At 40.0% G+C, this 24,339-nt stretch overlaps 1 long non-coding RNA gene across 1 annotated transcript; it reads left to right on the forward strand.

Annotated features, from left to right (window-relative positions):
* Positions 1-1,902: 1,902 nt before the first annotated feature.
* On the forward strand, positions 1,903-20,381 carry LOC138844037 (uncharacterized). Its single transcript, XR_011379379.1, has 3 exons — positions 1,903-2,105; positions 17,964-18,114; positions 20,034-20,381. It is a non-coding gene; the product is annotated as an uncharacterized lncRNA (long non-coding RNA).
* The last annotated feature ends 3,958 nt before the right edge of the window (positions 20,382-24,339 follow it).

Genomic DNA, 24,339 nt, shown 5'->3' on the forward strand with positions numbered 1-24,339 from the left:
CAATACTTAAATCAGCTCTTTCCTCCTTTCAAGGTTGTTGTTTCCTCCTTGCTTTTGTTTATTGATACTGAATCTTCTCTGAGATTGAACTTCCGTTTTTCTATCTTCTGTGCCCATTCCAGTAATGTAGGCACTGTGTTTTCCTCAGTAGCTTTTTCTGGAAGCCCATGTGCGTAAATATTATGAACGGCTTATGTCTCATATAAAAATGACAAGCAGCGAGTAATTGTTAATAGAGCCACAGACACTTTCTGGAACTACAAGAGTAAGGTAAATGCAATCTCCCCCTCAATCCTTCCACACAAAATATCATGCTCCCCTAGTTGCACACCATGAAAGGACAGCTGTTTGTCCTTGAAATAATGTTTGGCAAATACAAAAAAGCCACAGGAAGGAAGGGATCCTAAGGAATATTATTCTCAGTCTCTTTCCCTTTAATGGATGTCTGTATCTTTCCTTCACAGCACAAAACCATTGGCCTCTTCCTGTTGCTTCTCTTTACAGAGCACATTGACCTGCTACAGAAAAAAGCATCCCCCACAACACACTTGCTCATCATAGGAAGTAATGGAGCAAGACAGCCGCTGCGTGAAGTAGGAAATCTTGAAATTTTTCCCCTGCCATCTGCTCCCTATTCCTCCAGTTTGCCCCTCCTTCTCCCATAGTCACCTCCCCATCTTAGAGTTAAGGTTTTTTTTAATCCTTAAGAGAACCACTTGTTTTTGTTCGGTTATGATTTTGTCAATGTCTCTACAAGCTGATTGCCAGAATTCCTTCTGTAGCACCATGTATAACAGGATGGAGTTCCAGGAATGGCCAGGTGCTGTGTGTATAAAGCCAGTTATGTGAACACCAGCTCTTAACCCAGGGCCCCTCTTGCTCCCCTGCACACCACCTACCCCCAGTGTAGTGGCATTTGAAGAAGTTGAGTTGCATCATGATTATTTGCTTTTCAAATCATAACATTTGTTTCTAAGATGATTTTTGTCAGCAGCCACTATGGTTTGTAACCACTATAGTTTTCATTAATATTTACATATACCAAGGTTTCAGCTCCAATATCCAACTTGACAATATTTTGTTCTATTTTGTGCAGTATGGCATATACTATCTCGAGTTACTGTTCATGCCACCATCGTAAAATGCAGTTTAGTTTCTCTGTTATAAGCCACAGAATTCATGGGTTTGTTAACAGCCATAAAAACACACGTATATTACATGATGACAAAGTCGCACTCAGGGAGTGAATCTTCATGGAAAATGATAGGGACCTTGCTTGCTGTTCAGCCAAAGATGCTACTGTTTTCAGGGCATTTTACTTTTTCTCACCCATCAAAATGAAAAACGGTTTAATTTAATTTCTTAAAAGAAATATAAGAAGCTGTGTAGACTTCACTAGCTCCTTTGCTACATTTTTAAAGTCATTTCATTTAAAAAAAAAAAAAAGGAATTGTTGCGGATCTGGAAGAAAATTAGACTTGCATAAAAATTTGTCACATCCTTCGTGTGTGTTCAGTTTGCCTGCATTTTAATCCATGCTGAATGTTGCTTGTCAATCTGGAAACAGCAGACATGCTTTTGTCTGCTAAGCTGGTGCTTTTGTGTAGGTTCTTTTTCTGAGCCCTGGTAATTGTTTCGGTCATAGAAAGGTAATGTTCATTTTTAAATCTGTGTTAATTTTTGGATAATTAGCAAAAGGAATTTATTAATATCTGTAATTGCAAATGTAGCCCCCAAAGATGGTAATTAAGGAAACTTTAAGGCTGCAAATTTAACTATCAAATGACAAAATAATAGGTGATTAAGAATCATGGAGATTCTGGGTTCTTTTGGTCACATTGCCTATCCTCTATCTTTCACGTGCTTCTGAATTCTATTTCATTATTCAGTTATTTACACACACTCATCTCTCTTGTTGCTATCAGCCAGTTGATACTCATATCTGTCTAATTACTTATCCTTTTGAAGACTGTGTGGATATGGTTAATGTTTGTATACTTGTATTTTTCCATGTGAATAAGAAGGTACCTATGAATGATGAATATTGAAGGTCTTCAGTACTTCCTGCTTATGGCTTTTAAAAGGGGTTGAGTGGGCTACAAAAGGCAAGTAAATGCTCACTTAACTTTGTGATAAGATGGAACTCATCAGGTCCTTTACAATTCATTGTATATATAGATGATACATACTATACATATATCATCAAGGAATAAGAGTGTCTGTGTTATGAGATTTTGTCAATGCATGTTAAAAAGTAGTGTATAAAGTAGAGTTAAAAAGTAGATATATATATATCTGCTATACACCCACACTCTCCCCCCCCCCACATGTATGTGTATACACTATGAAATACTCTCACTATGGAATACTTTCAGCCACAAAAACAGCAAACAAATCACATAATAAATATGAGACTGTTTCCTTATCTGGAAAAGGTGATCATATAAGCCTTGCCTTCTTTTTCAGACTCGTAAATTTCATGATTTCAAATATCTTAGTTTCTGAAGATTATAAATCCACAATTTCAGCTTTGAAGCATTCCTCAGTTTTGAATGTATTTATATGTTCTTATATATAATATTCATATTAAGTTCATGGAAAGTGTATTTTACATCTTTCTAATCTGCATTGGAAAGTTAGCACAAAGCTTAGTAGAAATTATATGAATGTGGGCCAGCACTGCAGCTCAATAGGCTAATCCTCCACCTGTGGCGCCGGCACCCTGGGGTTCTAGTCCCGGTTGGGGCGACGGATTCTGTCCTGGTTGCCCCTCTTCCAGGCCAGCTCTCTGCTGTGGCTCAGGAGTACAGTGGAGGATGGCCCAAGTGCTTGGGCTCTGCACCCCATGGGAGACCAGGAGACGCACCTGGCTCCTGGCTTCAGATCAGCGTGATGCGCTGGCTGCAGCGTGCTGGCAGCGGCAGCCATTGGAGGGTGAACCAATGGCAAAGGAAGACCTTTCTCTCTGTCTCTCTCTCTCTCTCACTGTCCACTCTGCCTGTCAAAAAAAAAAAAAAAAAAAAGGAAAGAAATTATATGAATGTATATCTTGTCTTGCTCCCTGTCTAAGGGAGAAAGCATTTAGTCTTTTACCATTGAATTTGAACCCAGCTGTAGGCTTTCTGGTAGTTTTTTTTGATGGTTGTTAAAGAAGTTTTTGTTTTTGCTGATGTTGTTAAGGAAGTTTCCTTCTATTCCTAGTTTTCTGAAAGTTTGCATCATAAATGGATATTTAATTTTTAAAAATGATTTTTCAGCATCTAAAGGGATGGAAATATTATTTTTAATTTTTAATCTGCTAAGATGTTAAATTACATTGATTGATTTTCAGTTTGTAAGCTAACTTAGCATTACTGACTTAAAAGATGCTTGGTCATAACACATTATCCTTTTGATATGTTGCTGGATTGAATGCTAAAATTTTGTTTCATGATTTATGTCAGTATTCAGAGGAATTTTAATTTATAGTTTTCTCTTCTGGTAAACTCTTCAGAGTTTCATATTGGGAAAATTTGAAACCAATATTTCTGCCACTTTGATTTCATTTTTCTGTTTCTTGCACCCAGAGAAGGAAGGTACATACTCCATGCTTAGTATATGTGGTGGACTGGACAAAGTAGAAAATTTGTAGTGGGAGTCCTGAGATTGAGTTCAAGATTTAGAGCTTCACAGATTTACAAGATTCATCCTCAAATGGAGTAGTGAGAGAATGATTCAGTAAACAGACCTTCATTCTACAAATTCCATGATATCAATGGCCTCGGGCAAAGATTATCAACGCATGTTTAAAAGCTCACTTGGCTAATCCTCTGCCTACAGCGCCAGCACACCAGGTTCTAGTCCCGGTTGGGGTGCCGGATTCTGTCCCGATTGCTCCTCTTCCAGTCCAGCTCTCTGCTGTGGCCCCGGAAGGCAGTGGAGGACGGCCCAAGTGCTTGGCCCTGCACCCGCATGGGAGACCAGGAGGAAGCACTTGGTTCCTGGCTTCGGATTGGCGCAGCGTGCCAGTCGTGGCAGCCATTGTGGGGTGAACCAACGGCAAAGGAAGACCTTTCTCTCTGTCTCTCTCTCTCACTGTCTAACTCTGTCAAAAAAAAAAAAAAAGCAGTATGTAGTGGAGCATGTTTACTGTGGAATATTGTCCATCATAAACAGCAATAAACTACTGATGCACACAACTTGGACCAATCCCAAGGGAGTTGTGCTGAATGAAAAAAAAAAAAAGTCTCAAAAGATTCCATCCTGTTGATTCCAAATACATAAGTGTTCTGGAAACAACGAAATTACAGAGATGGAGAATACACCACAGGCCGGGGGTGGCTGGGGATGGTGGTTGAGGCTCCAAAGGAGGAGTATGAGGACGGCTGTGGTGACAACCCTCTGGCTCTCGACTGTGGTAAGGGTTACATGGAGCCACACATTTGGTAAAGTTACACAGAGCCAAAAGCATGCAAATGAGTGCTTATAAGACCCAATGAAATATGAGTGAGTTCTGTGGATGGTGCCAGTGTCGAGTTCCTGGGTTTTTTAGAGTGCTATGGCTATGCAAGACATTAACATTGGGGAAGAGTACAGGACCTCCCTGCACAAATTTTGCCAATTTTTGTGTATCCATAATTATTTTAAAATAAAAAGTTTTAAAAATATTTGAAATTGGCTGGAGAAAAATATCTCAAAGTCTCAAAGTATCATCCAACATATTATTTATTAATCACAAAGGAGAAAATGTATTGCCACAACCAAGAAGTCTAACCGCCATCATTTTTATCGAATGATTAAAACTTCACATGATCAATTATGAAATCAACTGGTGTTAAGAGTCCTCTAACACAATAAAGGGGAGCTATACAGCACATCTACATACTACTCCTGTCAGGAAAGTTTAACCTGTGTCTTGTCATGGGGGAATGCTCAAACAGATCCAGGTTGTAGGACAGCTTTCCTGAGCTCTTCAAAAATGACGTTACCATAAAAAATTAAAAACTGGAAGACTAAAGCACATATTGGCCAAATGCAATATGTGATCCTAGGTTGGATCCTGAGTCTGTAAAGGGCATTTTGGGGGCAATGAGGAATCTTTGGATACAGGCTATATTTTAGATATTAGAGTGTCCATGTTAAATTTCTCATGTATGACAAGAGCATTGAGATTCAGTAGGAGAGTATCTTTTCCTCAAGAGAGACTTGCTGGAGTCTTTAGGGGTAAAATGTCATGATGTCTGAAATTTATTTTAATATGGTTCAGAGACCCTACGCATATACAAATGTGTGTGTGTGTGTGTGTGTGTGAATGAGTGTGAGTGGTGTGGAGAAGGAGATATAAAAGATTTTTTCAATAGATAGAATATATTCTACTATGCTGACTCATATAATTGTTTTAAAAGTTCAATAAAATAATGTTTTAAAAGCACTTATTCAAATTCAAAACCTTCTACAAATGAGAGCTATTATTATTGAATAAAGGTACCTGTACTTTAAAGGATTGCTACGCCAAGCAATGGCTGGCAGATTTGAAGCATCAGCAAAACCTGAGAGCCTGGGAGAAATGCAGATCACCAGGCCTCTTGCGTGACACAGGGAACAGAGTATCTTCCTCTGAAGAAGATTCCCAGGTGATAGTATGCACATTAAAGTTGGAAAAGCACTGCACTGAAGTACCAGAGTGATTAGCTGTGCTTAGCAGAGTACCTTGTGCACAGTAGTACATGACAAACAGCTTTAAAAATACTTGAATAAGCTGTGAGTGGCGGGACAAACATGAGACCAAATCCCAGAGGCTAGGAAGAGCAGGTTTTCTGTATGGGGAAGCAGTAAGCCAGACTGGTCTGTTTGCCCAGCCTGAAGGCCCCGATTCACTTGTATATGGCTGGGTGGGTTCGTGAGCAGCTTCATGTCCAAAGAAACAGACTTCCAGCTCTGCTCTGGAAGCAGCACTGTCAGGGGAATTGGCCTCTCGGTGGGGTTTCGTGTGGGAGTGGATACGCAGGACATGCTTTTCTAGCCCAATCAAGGTCTTCTTTAAAAAAGAAAAAAGACTTATTTATTATTATTTATTTTAAAGGCAGACCTACAGAGAGGCAGAGGCAAAGAGGGAGAGAGGTCTTCCATCCACTGGTTCACTCCCCAAATGGCCGCAACAGCAGGAGGTGTGCCGATCCAAAGCTAGGAGCCTGGAGCTTCTTTTGAATTTTCCATGTGGGTGCAGGGGCCCAAGGACTTGGGACATCTTCCACTGCTTTCCCAGGCCATGGCAGAGAGCTGGATTGGGAGTGGAGAAGCCAGGACTGGAGCCTATATGGGATGCCGGCACTGAAGGCAGTGGCTTTACCCAGTGTACCACAGCACTGGCCACAAGGTCTTCTTTCTAGGGAACTAAACCTAATCATAGGAGAACAATTGGAGGAAGAAAAGAGGTTTTCCTATTGGTAGAAATATAACACAGGGAAAAAAGCATCTCGAAGAGCATTGTGGTATTTGGGGCACCCAGTGTCCGTTCACCCAGGAGGTAGCAACACCCAATCCTTCTTGGGATCATTACGTCTCCCTCACCATGTGGGCTCTTGCTAAGGCTGTTAAGGGGAATGCTATCCCCTCACCACTACTGAGCTTGTGTGGCACAATCTCAGTTGGCTGGACTCAAAGCAGCGTTGAGCAGGGTGACACAAGGATTTTTTACTTTCTTTTTGTTCGTTTGTTTTTAATTTGAAGTTCATTCTCTCTTCTGGGGTCCTTTCACAACTAGGAAGAAATTTCTGCTTCTAAGATCTCTGTCCTTCCCAGGCTAGTTTTTAAATTCCTGCTTCCATTCCGTTCCAATAAATTCCCTTTTAACTCAAGTTATTCACACTTGGTTCCTGATGGACGTGATGTAGGAGCCCTCACTGAAACTATGGGGTCCTGAGAAAGATCGCTGATTTTTTTCATTTTAAAGTAGCAGCAAAAGCTGGAGCTGTCATGGAGAATTCTGTCAGAACACTAACCGGGTCTCTGTGGTCATCTCTGATCACCCATTATTTATTCTTCACACAGCAACCAAAATGGGCTTTCAAAAACATAAATGAGATTATGTGACTGTTTCATGTAGGATCCCCCAATGGCTTCCTGTTACATGTAAAATAAAACCCAGGGGGTGCTGGCGCTGTGGCGTAGCAGGTAAAGCCACTGCCTGCAGTGTCAGTATCCCATATGGGCACTGGTTTGAGTCCCAGCTGCTCCACTTCCCATCCAGCTCTCTGCTCTGGCCCAGGAAAGCAGTAGAAGATGACCCAAGTCCTTGGGCCCCTGCACCCATGTGAGAGACCTGGAAGAAGCTCCTGGCTCCTGGCTTCGGATTGGCGGATTGGCACAGCTCCGGCCATTGCAGCCATCTGGGGAGTGAACCAGGGGATGGAAGACCTCTCTCTCTCTCTCTCTCTCTCTCTCCCTCTCCCCCTCCCTCTCCCTCTCCCTCTCTCTGCCTCTGCTTCTCCTTCTCTCTGTGTGACTCTTTCAAATAAATAATCTTTAAAAAAAAATAAAACCCAGGTGACTTAACTTGACTCTATTTCCTTTTCTCACTGGTTTTGCAGTTGTTCTCCCCAGTTACACTGGTTTTCTTCCCTTTTCTAGAATATTCTAAACCTGTTTTTTCTTTAAGATTTTTACACCAGTTGATCCATTTCCTTAGAATGCTCTAGACCATGGCTTTCTACTTCTTATGCAAAAGTCTGTTCCTTATTGGAGCCTATACCAACAACCCAAGTATTCTTCCTCTCAGTTACAGTTTACCCCACTTTCTTTTCTGCATCGAATTTATCACATTCTAAAAAAGAAATGTCAAACGACAGCCTATAGACCTATACAACCTGTTGCCTATCTTTCTAAATGAAGTTTTATTGGAACACAGTCACACCTGTTTGTATTGTCTGAGACTGATTTGGCAATACAATGGCAGATTTGAATAATGATAGTCATACAACACCGAAGATACTTACTTTTTGTCTCTTTAAAGAGAAAACTTGGCCAACTGCTGATCTAAATGTTTTTTAGACTTGTTTGTGTATCTAATGTAATGTCTCTTTCTCCCCATGATAACAAACTCCACAAAGCACAAATAGAATTTTTCTATATTGTTCACATCAGAGTTTCCAATACTTAGAACTATGCCTGCTCATTCCCCAACTTCTTTTTTCCTGCCTCCTTATGCACAAATACACTGTTGGGGCATGACAATGGGGCCCCAAGTTTAAGGGTCCAATAGCTAGGCCAATAGTGGATTTCTGGAAGCCAGGACCAGGACAGTGAAATGGTAGTTCCAAAGCAAAAATCCTTTAGGAGAAGTAGGGGTTAAAATTCGGAGACACTGAGTGCAAAGGACAAAGTCAGGTGCAGTGTTAGGAAGCATCACTCTTAGTTTACTAGAGCTGCCATAACCAGGTTCAACTGAGGGGCTTAAATAACAGCGATTTCTCATCTTACAACACTGGAAACTGGAAGTTCAAGATCAAGGTGTTGGCAAAAGTTGCTCCTTCTGAAGATCAGAGAGGAGAACCCATTCCAGGCCTCTCCTAGCTTCTGGTGGATTTGTGGCCATCTTTTAGTCTTCCTTGGTTTGCAGATGAGTCACCTCAGACTCTTAACTTCATGCTCACAGGGTGTTGTCCCTGTGTTGGTGTCCCAATTTCCTGCAACTTGTAAGAACAGGGTCACACTGGATTACAGCCCACCCTGACAATCCCAGGTTGACTGGATCATCTGCAAAAACCATGTTGCCAAATGAGGTCAGCCTTACAAGCATGGGGAATTAGGATTTTCAACATCTTTGGGAAAGGACAAAATTCTCTTGAAGGTGGTATTAGAGAGAGATGCTGGCAATGAAGAAGAAAGGCCTAGGTTCAGCCAATCTGGGACACTCATTGCTGACTTCTAGGATGTTGTGTTGGTCTGGCTGAAAGGCCAGAAGCAGAGCCAACAGCTGCTAGTCCTGGCAGCCCAACTGGTTGATAAACTTTAAGGATGGCCCTGAGGGCAGACAAGACTAACTCTTCTCATGTCAGATTTCTATAACCCTTACCTTAGTCCCAAGCAAAAATAATTCACAACCCAGCATAGCCTTCGTTTTAAAGATTACAAATGATTGTGACTGCCTAGAGTTTAATTTTGTACCAGCTTTTATTCATGAATCACATTTCGGCAAAGACATTAATCCTCACTCATTACTAAGTGCACTGTCAGCTTGATAATTCACCAATGTGTTTTTGTGTGTTATGTTACAGCAAATAAGCTTCTTAATAGGCTTAAATGGCATGCATCCTTTAAAAATTTCTTACCTAAATAAAATGAAGAGATTGAGGGATTTTTAAAGATGCACTTGATCATCTCTGTAGTCTCTTGTGTTTTTGGAGCTGGATTCTATGGTGAGTTGAAGTCAAGCCTGTTGGTTATAGGGAGGGAGTCCAAACCCCAGAAAAGGCCTCTGAGGATAGAGCCACATCAATCTTCTAGTTTCTAATTTCTAATATTCTTATTTATATTTTCACACTTCGTTTCCATATTTGCTGCTATCTTTGGAACTTGACCAAAACAAATGCCTTCATTCCTTTCTACCTCACATAGCAAATAGAGCAGCAATGACCCACTCTTCCACCTTCTGATCCAATTTGTAGCTGACAGTAAGGCATGTCCATAGCTGTAGGCAAAGGGTCTAGTTTTCCATTTTTACCTCAATCTACCTTTAAATATCTCTCAGTCTCTTGATTTTATTTAGAAAAAATTTTAAAGAATGAATCCATGTAAGTCTATTGTAATCTGTTAAATACTTTCCTCCTTTGCTTTTATATTTAGAAATGACTTAAAGCTTACCTTTGATCTGATGAGACATGTATTTCCCTCTAAGAGATTATTCTGTGGAATAGCAAGAGGTATACACAAATACTTTTATAGTGTTACAAGAATGGTATTTTAGGATCTCTTTTATAGTGAAAAAAATTGGAAATAGCCTTAGTATCGAGCAATATGGGAACTAAGAAATATGATGCAAACTTTTTTGACAACAACTCATATGAATGAATTTCAAATGTTTTTTTAACCAAAATAATCTCACCTCAATTCCATTTCCATGAACTTTTTGGAATACCCTCATACGTATCACAAATCCATTTTTATAGAAAGTGATACAGCTGACTAGATAAGTTCACAGTAAAAGCCCCTCTGCTGCTTTCCCATGTGCATTAGCAGGGAACTGGACCAGAAACAGAGCAGCCAGGGATCCAACAGTGCACATATGATGTGCCAGTGCTGTAGGCAGTGACTTAACTGGTTACCCCACAGTGCCAGCCCCTCAAGGATGCTTTTGATGCCAATCGGCTTGTTTAAGAAAAAGAGATTTATTTTAAGGACAGATAAGAAATATGACATCTTCTAGGATCTCATGAATAGGTGTCCTTGGACTTTTATTTACTTCCTTTTCCATAATTTTGCTCAGTATTCAACCTCCTTAGTGCCTGGGTTATTAATTTAACTTTTGTAAGAAAGTCATCCTGATTGAGCATGTAAGGGATTGACACACCAGTGATGGTATGCAACCTGGCCCATCAGCTTGGCTGGCAGGATAGGATTAAATATTCATCTGTCTTAGTGTCTGGCATCTCTGGATTACACAATGCATAGATTCCTTTAATCCCAATAAGATAGAAATTTCAGTACAACAAGAAACGAGTCGATCAATCACATGTCCCAGTGTTTCTTATCAATTGCATCTGCCAAGTCCTAGCCAGGTAGTAACCTATGGCTTTAAACCCTCTGCCTGAATGCGGGAATGTCCACTGGTCTCTGGACTTGAGCAATCTTGCTTGGTGAGAATGGATCATCAAAGGCTGCCTTGGTGTAAGAGATGAGTTTCTGCACTGGTATTGCTAACACATTGCAGCCAAAAAGGGTGGGAGAGGACTTTTTCTGGATATTATCTCTTAAGGGCAAGATTCTGGGATGTTATGAAATTTAATTACAATCTCCCCTGATGATAAAATCTCACTACCATATTCTTTTGAGAAAGTCACAAAGGAAAAAGAAAAAGAATAACAGGCTGCAGGAAAGGATGTACTTTTTTTTTTCTTTTTTAAAGAACATTTATTTATTTATTTTAAAGAGTTACAGAGAGAGAGAGAGAGAGATATCATTTTTTCCCATAAACCTTTTATTTAAGGAATACAAATTTCTTGCTTTTCATAAACACAACATTAGGAACATAGTGATCCATCCCACTCCTCTTCCTCCTCCCTCTCCTATTCCTATTCTTATTTTTTACTAAGATCTATTTTAAATTAACTTTATACTCATACCATTAACTCTCTACTAAGTAAAGAGTTCAACAAATAGTATGAAAAAAAAAAACTGTTCCTCAACAGTCGAGACAAGGCCTGTTCAAAGTCATTGCATCCTGAGTATTAATGTCACTTCTATAGATTATCTTTTAGGTGCTCTATTAGTTATAGATCAGAGAGAACACATGGTACTTGATATTTTCGGACTGGCTTATTTCACTAAATATGATTTTTTACATTTCACCCACTTTTTACAAAAGACAGGATTTCATTTTTTTAACACTGCGCAGTATTCCATGGTGTATGTACCCCATAATTTCTTTATCCAGTCTTCAGTTCATGAGCATTTATGTTGATTCCATATCTCACCTACTGTGTAATTGAGCTGCAATAAATGTGGGTATAGATAACTCTTTCATATGTTGATTTCATTTCCCTTGGGTAAATTCTGAGGAGTTGGATGGCTGGGTTATATGGTAGGTCTATATTCATATTTCTGAGGTATCCACAGGGACTTTACCTATTTACATTCCAACGAACAGTGGATTAGGGTATCTTTGTTCCCATTTCCTTGCCAGCATTTGTTGTTTGTTAATTTCTGTATGAAAGCCATTCTAGTGGGGGTGAGGTGAAACCTCATTGTGGTTTTAATTTGCATTTCCCTGAAGGTTAGTGATCCTGAGCATTTTTTCATGTGTCTGTTGGCCATTTTAATTTTTTCTCTTGAAAAAGGCCTGTTCAAGTCCTTTGCCCATTTCTGAAATGGATTGTGTGTTTTGTTGTTGTTGCGTTTCTTAATTTTTTTATATATTCTGAATATCAATCCTTTATCAGTTGAAATCTGTCTTGAAATCTGGTATTGTGATGTCTCTGGCTTTGTTTTTGTCATATAAGATTTATTTAGCTATTTGGGGTCTCCTGTATTTAAATATGATTTTCAGCATCATTTTTCTATATCTGAGAAGAATGTCCTTGTTACTTTGATTGTTATCACATTGAATCTGTAAATTGCTTTTGGCAGTATGGACATTTTGATGATATTGGTTCTTCCAATCCATAAACATGGAAGATTTTTCCATTTTTTGGTATCTTCTTCTATTCCTTTTAAAAAATGTTTTGTAATTCTCATCATAGAGATCTTTGACATCCTCAGCTAAACTTACTCCAAGGTATTTGATTTTTTGTAGCTATTGTGAATGAGATTGATCTTAGAAATTCTTTTTCAGCTGTGGTATTGCCTGTGTGTACAATGATTATTGATTTTTGTGTGTTGATTTTATATACTGCCACTTTACAAACTTCTGTGAGTTTCAGTGGTCTCTTGGTGGAGTCTTTTGGATCCCCTATACATAGAATCATGTAATGTGCAAATAGGAATAGTTTGGCTTTCTCCCTCCCAATTTATATCCCTTTGATTTCCTTTTCTTGCCTAATGGCTCTGGCTAACACTTCCAGGGCTGTACAGAATAGCAATGGTGAGAGTGGGCATCCTTGTCTGGTTCTGGATCTCAGTATCTCAGTAGGACTGCTTCCAACATTTCCCCATTCACCAGGATGTTGGCCATGGGTTTGTCATAAATTGCCTTGATTGTGTTGAGGAAGGTTCCTTTTATACCCAATTTGCTTAAGTTTTCGTCATGAACAGGTGTTTTATTTTATCAAATGCTGTCCCTGCATCTACTGAGATAGTCATAATGTTTTTGTTCTTCACTTTCTTAATGTGATATGTCACATTGATTTACGAATGTTGAACTATTCCTGCATTCCAAAGGTAAATCCCACTTGGTCTGGGTGGATGATCTTTCTGATGTGTTGTTCGATTCAATTGGCTAGTACTTTGTTGATGATTGGTCTATAGCTCTGTTTCTCTGTTATATCTTTTTCAGGTTTAGGAATTAAGGTGATACTGGCTTCACAGAAGGAGTTTGGGAGGATTCCCTCCCTTTCAATTGGTGTCAATATTTTGAGAAGAATTGGAGTTACTTCTTCTTTAAATGTCTGGTAGAATTCATCAGTGAACCTATCCGGTCCTTGGCTTTTCCTTGCTGGGAGGATCTTTATTACTGAATCAATATCCACCTTGGTTATAGGTCTGTTTAGGTTTTCTATGTCTTCATGGCTCACTTTAGGTAGGTTGTGCATGTCCAGGAATCTATCCATTTCTTCTAGCTTTCCCAGTTTGTTAGCAAACAGCTCTTTGCAGTAATTTCTGATGATTCTTTTTACTTCTGTAGTGTCTGTTTTTACATTTGCCTTTTCATCTGTAAGGTTATTGATTTGGGTCTTCTCCCTCTCCTTTTTTTTGGTTAGTTGGATCAATGATGTATCAATTTTTTTTTTAAACCAGCTTTTCATTTCACTTATCTTTTGTATTCTTTTTTTTATTGTTTCAATTATGTTTTTTTCTTCTCTAATTTTAATTGCTTATTTTCTCCTACTAGCTTTGGTTTTTCTTTGCTATTGTTTTTCTAGGTCCTTGAAATGCATTGATAGCTCATTTATTTGGTGCCTTTCCAGTTTCTTGATGTGGGCACCTATTGTTATAAGTTTTCCTCTTAACATTGTTTTTGTTAAAAGTTTTCCTCTTAACATTGTTTTTGCTGTATCCCATTAGTTTTGATATGTTGTTTTGCTGACTTATTTGTTTCCAAAAATTTTTTATTTCACTTTTGATTTCTTCTATGACCCACTGTTCATTCAAGAGCATGTTGTTCATTCTCCATGTGTTTATATATGTTTAGAGATTCTTGAGTTGTTGATTTGCAGCTTCATTCCACTGTGGTCAGAGAAAATGTAAGGTATGATTTCAACTTTTTTGAATTTGCTGAGACTTACTTTATGGCCAACATGTGGTCTATCCTAGAGAAAGTTCCATGCACTGGTGAGAAGAATGTGTATTCTGCCTCTGTAGGATGAAAAGTTCTGTAGATATCCACCAGGTCCATTTGGTCTAAAGTGTCAATTAACACCATCAAATTATTAGAGAGCATTGGAAAAACCCTGCAAGATATAGGTACCGGCAATGACTTCTTGGAAAACACCCCAGAAGCACAGGCAGTCAAAGCCAAAATTAACATTTGGGATTGCATCAAATTGAGAAGTTTCTGTACTGCAAAAGAAACAGTCAGGAAAGTGAAGAGACAGCCAACAGAATGGGAAAATATATTTGCAAACTATGCAACTGATAAAGGGTTGATCACCAGAATCTACAAAGAAATCAAGAAACTCCACAACATCAAAACAAACAACCCACTTAAGAGATGGGCCCAGGACCTCAACAGACATTTTACAAAAGAGGAAATCCAAATACCTTGGATTTTCATTGTACTTTTACTGGGAGATTTTCTGCCTTCACTTTCTTTCATAGTGATGATCACTATGGGCCTAGATAACCACAAAGACCTAGAAAAACATGTTTCTGTGTTTCTCTGTGTTGCACAACCTTAAGCATCTTTTGTAAGACTGGACAAGTGGTGACAAATTCTTTCAACTTCTGTTTGTTATAGAAGGTCTTTATTTCACTTTCATTCACAAATTTGAGCTTTGTGGGGTACAGTATTTTGGTTTGGCATTTTTTTTCTCTGAAGACTTGGAATATATCTCATCATTCTCTCTTAGCCTGTCGGGTTACTGATAAGAAGTCAGCTGCAAATCTAATTGGAGATCCTCTCAAAGGAATCCGGAATTTCTCTCCTGTAAATTTTAGCATCTTTTTTTATATTTTACTGTGGAGAGTTTGACTACAATGTGTCATGGTGAAGACCTGTTCTGGTCACATCTGTTAGGAGTTCTATGTGCTTCCTGTTCTTGGATGGCCCTTTTGTTCTCCAAATTGGGGAAATTTTCTGTAATTATTTCACTAAACAGGCCTTCTAATCCTTTATCTCTTTCCATATCATCAGAAACTCCTAAGATCTGTATGTTGGGTCATTTGATATTATTCCATAAATCTCTGACACTGTTTTTAGTTTTCTTATTTCTTCTTCTTCTTTTTCTTTTTTGATCTTAACTTAAAATTTCCAGAGATTTGTATTCTAACTTGAATATTCTTTCTTTTCCCTCACTCAGGCTGTTCTTAAGGCTTTCTACTGTATTTTTTATTTGTTCTATTGAATTCTTCATTTCTAATATTTTGTTTGAATTTCTATTTATAATCTCAATTTCGTGGGAAATTTTTTCTTTTATGTCATGTATGGATTTCCTTTTTTCATGAATTTGCATCTGGTTACTTCTAAGCAATCCTATGATCAACTTTTTGAATTCCGTTTCTGGCATTTTGTCAATCTCTTCGTCTTCACACTCTAGTATTGAAGTGTTGTGTTCTTTTGGGGGCATCATGTTGTCTTCTTTATTCTTGTTTCTTGAATTGCTGCTTTGTTTATTGTGAGGCATTATTGGTGATACTTGTTGTTTTTCCCCCTATGATGGCTTTTAGCTTTGAACTATTCTCTGTGGCTTAGTGGAATGTCTGCTCTTTCAGTGAATGCACAGAGTCACATGCTGGATGTGGTCTAGAAGCTCTGTTCAGTTCTTCAGTGTGAGGGGATTATCTAAGGTGACATCCAAGTGGCCATGATAAATCTCTCTCTTTTTTATCAGAGGAGAGGTTTGTTCTGCTCTGTTGGCATAGTATCATGCTCACCTCCTCTCCTCAAAGGAGACAAATGCCTGGGTGCTACCCCCAATAGGTACAATTTTCAGCCACACTGCCACAAGAACCACACAAAGGATCCATGCAATCCTTAGTATGAACAGACCCTGCAACAATCACCCTTAGCAGGGAATCAGGGAGCCCTGAGTGTGTGGAGCCATCCACAGTGACTGTCCACAGTCCCAGCCACACCCTGCACCCTCCCACATAGCCACAGTGTTTGCACAATCCCAGCACACGAGGCTCACACAGTCACAAGCTCTCAGTCTCCTGTCAACTCCCCCAGTCAAACTCAGGCATTTCTTCTTGGCTGGTTGCTGGGTGCACAGACATGAGCTGGTGCAGCTGTTATGTATGTCCATAATGGTGCCTGCCTTTTCTCGGCTAGTTACAGGACGCTGGTGCTGGGTGGTCAGAGAGAGAGAAATGTGCCTCCTTTTTTTCCCTCTACTTTGTCAGGTATACAGTCCCCTATGGGGCTCCAAGCTGGACTCCCTCTGAGCTATTCCTAAAGCTTTATCACCAGTGGCTTGAGCTGCTGTAGTCTGGTGTCACCTTACCCCAATGCTGGGGCTGGGGCTCTCAGCTGCTGGGGTCCAGAGTTGTGCGCATCCACACCCTCCACACAGGTCCACAGTGTCCCTTTAACTTGCATGGAGTTTCCTCTGCCATTTTCTCCCTAACTCTGCCCTGAGAATGCATTTTCTCCACTTCTTTTTAACTATCTTTCCCTAGACTAGAGAGTAAGCTCCTTCCCTGTTCCGCCATCTTGACTTCATCCAGGAAGGGATATTCTTATGTGGGTCTTTCTCCTTTGGTACAGAAAAGCAGGTGTGCCTCAGGAAGGAAGACAGCCACCTCAAGAGCTTTACTCTGTCTGTAAGAAGAAATATTTGTTCCATATCTGTGATGCAGACCCTGAAAGTCCCTTGGAGACTTTCCTAAGGGTTCCCTTAGCACAATAGGGAGTTCCCTCCCTGGACTCTGAGTGAACAGGGCAGGTGAAGCCAGCAGAAGCTTCCTTCCTTCCTGCCTGGCTCCCGGAGCCACCGCCATCTCCTCCAACTCCTGTAGTGTCTGAAGGTTCTAAAATAACACAACATTTAATTATGTTTTTTTCTTGCATTGTTCTTGCACATGTCTGGAGGACATTTCACGTCTGCTAGATTTCTAGCACTTTGTGGAGGAAACCATGGTGTGTCATTTAGAGAAGAAAATATGCTTCCTGGTTTCTTGCAGAGTTCCAGACACATACCCTGCCCTCAATTACATAGGATGTTAGGGAAACGCCGCTCTACAGCAGCAGGTCAAAGCAGTTATTGAGCAGCATGAAAAACATATAAAAATGTCTCTTGCAACCTTTTAGAAACCCTTATGTAAATCAACTGGGATGCAAAAAACAAAATTTTTTTGCAACTTAGACAACCCAAGACAACCAGCCCTATTGCTGATGTGATATTATGTCAAATTGCAAAGTGTTGAGTCCACCCACAGTACTTTATTTAGGTAAAAGGAGTAAGCAAACAACAGCAAAAAATAAACACAATGTCTAGCAAATCATCTTTAAAATCATTAAAGCTTATAAGAACTGGGAAGGAACAAACAGCAACAAAATACTGATACTAAATGGTAATGCTTTCTTGGTTGATCATCATGCTATAGACTCTGCAAGGCACAAGTCTTTGGTTTGATGATTAGTGCTAGAGAATCAATTTAGAATTTCTAAAAAGAAAAATTAAAGGGCCTCCTACGTTAGGACTGTCCAGTCACACTGATAGTATCTGATCTTGAACAAGTCAGTTACAATGTTTGGATCTTATATCACAATATTTAAACAGAGGTAGCAAGTAATATGTCATCTGAACAATGCTGGCAATAATAACCATTCAAAGATGATAAAAATATTATTGCAAGAATTAAATAATATAAGGTAAATACACTTGTAGTCAGTGGAACACAATATATATTGACAGCACTAGTCACACATGGTGATGTTTATCATTTTCTCCTAGGGCAGAAATGAATGCAGCCATCTCCAAACTCTCTTCATCATAAGGGATAGAAATCCAGCAATTTCCATAAGAAGAAAAATTGAAAACATAGAATATTAGTGAGATGCAGCTGCTAGTACATATCCTTTTCTCCTCAAAACAATGGTTTCAGGTATGTACCACCATTTATCACCATTTTACAGACCAGGAAACTGAGGTCATACAGCTGGCAAATGATCGCATTAAGACCCAAGCCTATCTCTGGTGCCAAAGATGTGCACTGCTAAGCACAAATGAGCTTGATGAAAAATTCTCAGACTGTGACTGAATGAGTGTGCCATGCCAGTCCTTAAACAAACACATGGGAAAAGTTACCACTGCAAATTGGGATTAGAAAGGAATAGTTCTTTTCCCTCCTGGATGTTTACACTGGTGGTTTGTCCATTCATGGGCAGCAAAACACAGGAAATCTGGGCTGTGAGTTGTCGGGATCTAAGGGAGCCCATGATTGACTCATGTGTTGTTTCTATACTATGCTTGCCAATTATATTTTTAAACACCAGCTACTGTTATATACTTTTTTCTCTCTCAGGAGTTCACAAACAAGTTTTTAATTTTAAGGTCAAATTGGAGGTCACTCTCAAGGTATGGGAAATTCCATTCCCATGGCTGCGTCTGGACACAATTTTGTTCTCCCGCAGGGCATTCTGGAATGTAGAATCACAGGCTGACAGCAACATGAGACACTGAGCAAGACTGCAGCAATGTGCCTGCTGGGGAACATTTTTCTTCTATTTCTATATTAAAATTGGAAAATAGGAAATGCAAAAAATAAAAAGTTCAAGAAAAGTGCCATTTCTGCAAACATTTGGGGTAGAAAGAAGAATCTCACTTTCACCTACCAAATTAGCTCTTTATTTCTTGAGATCTTATTAAATAGATTATAACCTTTCATCAGCAAATAGTCACAGGAGAATCTGTTAACACTCATCCTAGGAAAAAGGCACAAAAACACCTGGATTTTCTAGATTTCATAGCTCAGCTAATATTGGTGAAGATGAAATTAATCCAGATTATTTATATCTTAATGAGATTGGCAGCAGCGAGAAAGTAACTTGATCTCTTATGGAAAGATATGAAGGTATCCTAAAACTGTCAAACTTCCTGGAAAAAGCTGGGACTAATCAATGCCACCCAATGTGCATGGTGACTTTTATAAAGTAACACTCTTGGCTTACGCCTCAAGGATTGCCCATTAGCTCAGCAGCCAGGCACGGAGTCAGGGCAAATGCTCTCATCGGGGGTTGGCAATGTGAATACAGACTTCTTTTAATACCCATGATACCTCGTTTAGACCATTCTCCCCCTTTGCTTCTTTTCTGAGTGCAGGCTAACTTCATAAACATGCTTGATGTATGTTGGGGCATTTTGACCCAGTAAATCACCCTTTTGATTTTTGCTTTGGGTCCACAGATTGGTGGTGCGATGTCTCACGTGGACTTGACTAAGTGATTTTGAAAACCAAGGTTACTGAAATCTGACCCAGGTTTTAAAAAAAAGTTACCAAAAAAAAAAAAAAAAAGACTCAGTCTTCTCTTTGTGAAATGCCAGCTCCAATCTGCATGGAACCCGTGGTAAATTACCCACCTGTTTTCACTTACATGACATTAAAAAACACTTATACATCATTACATTTTTGTATCTTATTAGTGAAAATGAATGCCAACACAATATGATATAAACAGAGCTAATGAGATAGAAGGTTGCTCCTACATTGCCTGATAGGATTAGTGGGGCCTGATCAACTTTTGGTCATTTTATGGAGCTCTTTGAACCTTGTTGTCTTGACAAAGAGCAGAATGAACTTTATTGCCAGCACCTGCTGTTTCTCCACATACTTGGACTGCTTCTCGGCACAGTTAAGCAGAATCGCTGCAAGATCTTGAAATTTTATTGATATTTTTCATGTCAAAATGTGAAAATAGAGTTATTAGTAATATACTTAGTTTTTTTTAATTTTAAAATTATAATTAGAATGTGGCCAGGATATTTCTTTATAATGACAGTAGCTTCCATTTATGGCATTCTCAGGTTGGGATCATCTTCTGAAAATGAAAGGCTGCAACCTACCATTGGCAATAACTGTCAGCTGCACAGACAAAATCCATGCTTTCCTAAAAGAAAATCGATGCAGTTGCCAGGAAATAAAAAGCTCTCACTTTGTTTAATATGCTTTATATTTACCAAACTCTATTGGGGACATCACCAGCTATACCATCCACCTCAGCAATCAAGCCCCATGAAAAAAAAATCTAACAGCACCATCAGAGTTCAGTTTCAGTAAGCTTTGTTTAAACAAGTGTTTGGGTGTGTTTTTCCAGTGTTGCAGGAGGTTATAGGAAGCATGGGTGACTGATCACGGTGGTCTGTCCCATGACTTAGATTCCACCAGATGGTCAGGAAGAGGGTTGACAGGCAGGAGAAAAAGTAGGAGGGCTCTGGCAGGTAGGCAGGTCTGCCTCCTCGTTTACACACACACACACACACACACACAAGCATGTGCAAAAATGCTCGAATCCTGTTTCTTCACTGAAGATTTATAACTCATCACCACAGTATCCAAAATTGCTTGAATTTTGGATTTTCTTGTCTTGTTTCTCATTGGTGAGCATAGACATCTCCAGAAGCTATCTATTTAAGCAATAGAAGAAATTCACCACTAGGTGTAAGCTCCATAATGATTCCTGCTAGCTTTCACAGCACCCTAAACCCTGTTTTCACTTCCCCGACAAAGTGTTGGCAGATCCCTCTTTGAGTTCCATCAGGATGAGTTGCTTATGCATTTATTTTAGCATTTATTTAATTCAACCTTAACATATATATTTTTAATATCCTTCTTACCCACTAGACTGAGAACCCCTTGGTAACACCAGTTATCATGGCTCCCCATGAAAGATAGGGCAGGGCTAGGTACCCTCTCAATGTTGGTTATTACTAACTAATGAACTGAAGACTTCCTGGAAAAAAAAAAAAAAAAAAAAAAAAAAAAAAACAGAATAAACTGTGACAAGCCAAAGCTGAGCCCTAGTAGCCTCTCTAAGCAAGAAGGACAGAAATGACACACAGATGGGGTCTCAGAGGTTAGAGGGGTATAGGAGGTTGGGAAGGGGAGGGAGATGGTTTCAGCTGCAGTTGGGTAGGCTTGGTGACATGGGATTGCTGGACACAGCAAAGGAAGGTGCAAGGGTACGGTTACTGTTTCAGCGTCCACCAAGGCCTTCTGTGTTGAAATTTAATCCCCATGGGGAGGTAGTAAGAGGAAGGAAACTTAGTCCTACTATGGGGCCCCTGGGAAGTGATCAGCATTAGATAAGATCTTTAGGGCGGGCTGGCGCAGCAGCTCACTAAGCTAATCCTCTGCCTGCGGCGCTGACACCCCAGGTTCTAGTCCTGGTCAGGGTGCCAGTTCTGTCCCGGTTGCTCCTTTTCCAGTCCAGCTCTCTGCTGTGGCCCTGGAAGACAGTGGAGGATGGCCCAAGTGCTTGGGCCCTGCACCTGCATGGGAGACCAGGAGGAAGCACCTGGCTTCTGGCTTTAGATTGGCGCAGCGCGCTGACCATAGCAGCCATTTGGGGGGTGAACCAACGGAAAGAAGACCTTTCTCTCTCTCTCTCTCTCTCTCTCTCTCTCTCTGTCTCTCTCTCTCACTGTCTTAACTCTGCCTGTCAAAAAAAAAAAAAAAAGATCCTTAGGGTGGACCCCTGTGATTGAATCCTGGTGGCTATATAGGAAGAGAGAGACCATACAAACAGAGCCATGTACACATGTCTCTGGCTGTGTGGTGCTCTGCCCCACTGTAGGACTCTTCCAGTAAGGAGTCCATCCCCAGACTTGTCCCCTAGGCCCTCAAACCCATGAGCCAAAATGAACCTCTTTTCTTTATAAAGTAGCCTGATCCAGGTTTTCCATTAGTGATGAGAGGCTAACACACAAGGGTTTCTAGGACAATATTGAGTACATATTTCTTTGATAAACACCCCCAAAATGGCATGCTTATTCTAATAAGGGCTAATTGAGCAGGCTATCAGTTTTTAGTTTGGGGGAAAAAAATTCTAGGGGAAGCATCTGAAGCAAACAGCAACACTATTTACAGTTTGTCTTCCTGGGCAAGAGTTTCCTGGAACAGTAAATTCAGACATGGGGATAATAACACAGGGCAGGTAGCTGTGTTCTTGCACACTGTGTAAGTTCTCCTTTTGTATTTGGGAAGTTGCACTTAAAATTGGTTTCCCTCTTTTTTTTCTAACCATTAAAATTCAAGTTTCAGCTGTGGCTAAATTTGTAGGTTAAGCCTCTGCCTGTGGCACTGGCATCCCACATGGGCGCCAGTTCAAGTCCCAGCTGCTCCACTTCTGATCCAGCTCCATGCTAATGCTCCTGGGAAAGCAGTGGAAGATGGCCTAAGTCCCTGGGCCCCTGCACCTACATGGGAGATAAGGAAGCTGGCTCCTGCTTTGGATCGGCCAAGCTCTGGCTGTTGCAGCCACTTGGGGAGTAAACCAGCAGATGGAAGACATCTGTGTGTGCGTCTCTCCCTCCCTCTGTCTATAACTCTGCCTTTCAAATAAATAAATAAATAAATAAATCTTTTTTTTAAATTCAAGTTTCAGCAAATTATGGAAGTTTAACTCTTTAGAAGAAAAATAAAGAGCAGTAAAAACATTGTGATGGTCCGAAGAAGAGACTTCCAAAAGAAAAAGAGAAAAGGACAAAATATAAATATAAGAGAGGGAATAGGAATAACGAGGTGAAAGGAATGACAAAATGGCAGGCTTCTCATCATAGTCTTGAAAATGTCCTTGATTCTATAAATTTAAATTCTAAGACAATTTTCCAAAAAACAGTAGTGTTAATTTAAATAACAACTTAAAATTGACTAAAAGAAGCTAGTAAAATACCTATAGAAGCCAACTTAAAATTCACTAAAAGAAGCTAATAAAATACCTATAGAAACTGTGGCTGAAGAAATTCAGAGAGTAGGAAAACAAACAAACAAATAAGCAAACACTCTGGCTCTACATATGTACGACTTCTGGGATCTGCTTATTTGAAAGGTACTCAGGTTAGTTCATGGTATGGGGTCACTTCGTGATTAATCAATGGTTGCTTTTTGAAGCAAAGATTTATGCCAATATGAGTCACTTTTGATAGTTGGAAATATCACATCTTCCTTCTGAAAGGATTTCTAGTAAGTCTATAGGGAGTACATGCGATCATCTATAGGAGTAGACAGCAACAAGATAGAGAGGAAAGGCAAGGAAATTGTTCTGTTTCTTCCCCAGGTTGGGAAGTCAATGTGGCAACTAGAATTTCCATAGTTATGGGATTCATTGAACCTGCTGTGACCTAACTGGGAGTTTGGTTAAAACTGGGACTTCAAAATGATTCACAGGGTCAGGAAAACAAAAAGAGGCCAAAGGTAGAAAGCTGGAACCAGGTGTGTCATCATAAAGACTGTACTGAAAGCAAATAGGAGAATTTCTGGATGGGGAAGTCGGTAAGTAGTGGGAGTGGATCAGGTACCTGACCAGACACAGGGTATGGGAAGGAGGCGGAGAAAGTCATCAGTCAGGGCAGAGCTTAATTCCAAAGTTAAGGGTTCTGGGAACCAGGAAACTTGGAATAGAAGGAATAGGGAAAAACAACGGGCTAGAAATAAAGGCAAAGATAGGAATTCTGGAACTCAGGCTGTGTATGTGTAGTACCTGGGAGGTCCTGTCATCAGAGTTTTCTGCACCTGAGCTCACAGGCAGCAGCAGGGGCTCCTCTCAGTCTCACCTCCGAGGGGACTGGACCTGGGGAGAGGGCTTCTCAGAAAAGTTCTGTATCAGACAAGGATTTTCAGGAGGACACCTGCCTGGTGCCTGTTGGATTTGCTTGGCCCTGCCCTTCTGTGACTCAGGTTGAGTTCTCCAGATGTGAAACCAGGATAAATTAAGAGTACAAATGGCTTTTGGGGGATAAGGATTGGGCAGGAGGATCCATCAGCTGTGGTAGCTTAAGCAATCAGGCCAGAAGGGAATTCAATCATCTGTCTTTTATTGTATCCAGGTTCTCAACAGGTTGGGTGATGCCCATTCACACTGGAAAGGGACATCTGTTTTAAAGAGTCCATCAGTTCCATTGTGAATCCCTCTAAGAGAGACACTCAGAAATAATGTCTAACCAATTCTCTGGGTATCCTGTGGCCCAGTCAAGTTGATACATGAAATCAATCATTGCAAACTCTCAGACTTCTGCTCATCCCGTGTGTTTCTTCCACATCTATGTGCATTTATGTGCACACATGGGCATATACATACACACATATGTATGTTGGTCCTTGTCAGACACCTAC

This window comes from Oryctolagus cuniculus, chromosome 10 (assembly GCF_964237555.1).
Source record: "Oryctolagus cuniculus chromosome 10, mOryCun1.1, whole genome shotgun sequence".
NCBI lineage: Eukaryota > Metazoa > Chordata > Mammalia > Lagomorpha > Leporidae > Oryctolagus > Oryctolagus cuniculus.